We start from the raw sequence: 2,693 nt of genomic DNA, 5'->3' as shown, positions 1-2,693 counted from the left end.
TACGGGTCAAACTATGCTGATAACATTCTGCGCATGCTCTCTGGGACCACCGCACTGGTCCACTGTTGGGATCGACACAATACATTATTTTATTTATTATATTAATTATTTAATACCGAAGCATAACATGTTACGCGACACTGGTAATAACAATTTTTATAATTTTTCTTGCAATAGTTACCTACGCATGGTTACATTTTTGTTTCTTTTTTTAATAATTTCACAGTCTTAAACTACTAAAACCTTAAATTATAAACTAACCGTAAAATGGCAGAATTTTAAATACTTCACTTGTATAGAGTTCCTCATCTAGCGAAGCTTATATTTCCTTACAAAGACGTAGTAGTAGATAAATAAGTACCTGTCTACATGCTTTGACATTTCAATCTACACAATCTTTCAGAGTAGAAGTTAATTAGTTAAGTTAGGGTAAGCACACAGACAACACCATATCTGGCGGTGCTATGGGCTGCAAAGGGCGAGCTGCGTATGATACCGGATTAAAATTATTTTCATTAAGCGTATTTTTGTTAAGCACGCAAAGCTCCCTGGGGATATGTATGTATTTATATGTGTATATTTATGTATTTTGTATGTATGTTATACATATATTGTTATAGTAAGTAGTTTAATACATTATATGTATTTGATATTTTTGTGCATTACAGATTTTTGTATTTTATGCACGAAAAATTATTAATTCACTCTTGTGCCACCTGCCCATTTCTATCTGTTCTCCTTTAACCAAAGGTTGTCTGTAAGAGATTGTCCTAGCGATAAGACCGCCTTTTGTACCTTTATGTGTATATTTCAATCTGTATTTATGTTACTGTATTTTACTTGAATTATTCACTTGTCATTGTATATTTTTATTTATGGTGCAAAAAAAAGTTAAATAAATAAATATTCATTTGCATGAACACCACAAAGTCTTGGTTTCAATTTAACACTGTGGTAAGGATGTTATTCTTTATTTATCATCTTCATCATCATATCGGCCGTATATATTAACTGTCTACTGCTAAACATAAGCCTTCCCCATAAGGGGAGTTTTGCCAATAGTTGCCGAGCTTGGCAGGTGGGTTGGCAACCGCAGTCAGGCTTTTAGTGATCGGTTTCAGAGGGACATTGCTGCCCATCCCTCGACTATTAATTTCCCTTAGTCGCCTCTTACGACGTCCACGCAAAAGGAAGAGGTGGCCTAATCTATGCCGGGACTACACAGCGGTCTTTATTTATATATCATTTTGTTTCATCTTTGATTTTGACAGAGTAAAGAGAAACCACTGGAGTTCGTCTAAAATAAACAAGTACCATTGGCACCGTTTCTTGGATTGTAATAAGTTCTTGGGTTCGATTCCCGGTATAGAATAAACATTTATCCTAACACAAAACGTTTCAAATTATTAAATTCTTATTTCTAAATAAGTAAAAAAGAAAACAATCAAAGCATCCGGTCTTATTGTTTTTCTTTTTTATTATACAACGCTGGTAAAGAGGGGGAAAGGGATTTTAGACATGGAGACTGAGAATCACACATTGCTACAATATACCCAACCAGGTCGACCTCCCGCTTGGCAGGTTCCCCAGTCAGGCTGGAAACTATCATGGTTAATTCCTGATGAATTCATCATGATGGGCTAACTGGCCTGTTTTCATTCTATCTATCACCCTTCACTGGTGCTTCGCCAGCGTATACCATTAGCGCAGGCGGGGTTATCATACCATTTTCAGCCATCAAAAAAAAACGCTGGTAAATAAATATAAGTCTTGTCCGAGTTTTGAACAGCTTTTGAATGCCTGCAACACCAGGAATGTCACGTGCGTATTGCCGACTTTTAATGCGTTTTTTCAAAAGTACCATAATGAAGATCTTATTAGTACATTGACAATATGAAGTATGAATGTAAACTTTAAATTGGCAGTCAACAAGGAGTAGGTACCGTCGTGAAATTAGGTACGGTCAGTAGGTCAAGTGCGACTGATAATGTCCCCGGCGAACTGAAGACAAGATATAAAAGTTCATCGCACATCTTATTTTTGCTTATAATCGATTGTAAAATTACAATATATATTATAGTAGGCGTTTCATTATAAAATACTCACGTAGGTACAATTGGCGTTTTCTGGTTAAATGTTGTATAATTTTATCAATCAGACATTGTTTTATGTTCTTCTAAATGAGTCTATTAATACTCAGAATTGTCGGTGTGTAGTTTCCAGAGTTGTAGTGATAATGAAATTGAATGAAATATATCTATCTATATATATATATATATATATATATATATATATATATATATATATATATATATATATAATATTTTGTAATTTCGTCATAGTCGTAGAATAATGACGGATCTGACAAATATTACATATAAAGATCCGTCAGTATTCTACGACTATGACGATATGTAATCGATAGTATTGCAATGTTTTATCAATATGTTATCAACAGATTTATAAGGATCAGATACTTACGGTGACTATCTGGTAAAAGAAAAACAATTTATTCCTTGTTTTGAAAAACATCTACTTTACGAGACATTAAACTCGTATATATTTGGGTGTTAACCTACCTAAATAACACGACATCACGCATGCAATACCGCTTGCAATTACTTGTCTACAATAAAAGAAATCGAATACTATCTAGTACTAACAGTTATTTGCGGGGGGAAAGGGATTGTTAG

Source organism: Galleria mellonella, unplaced genomic scaffold, assembly GCF_026898425.1.
Source record: "Galleria mellonella isolate WM207_F2 unplaced genomic scaffold, CSIRO_AGI_GalMel_v1 utg352, whole genome shotgun sequence".
Lineage (NCBI taxonomy): Eukaryota > Metazoa > Arthropoda > Insecta > Lepidoptera > Pyralidae > Galleria > Galleria mellonella.
This window is presented reverse-complemented; position numbering follows the sequence as displayed.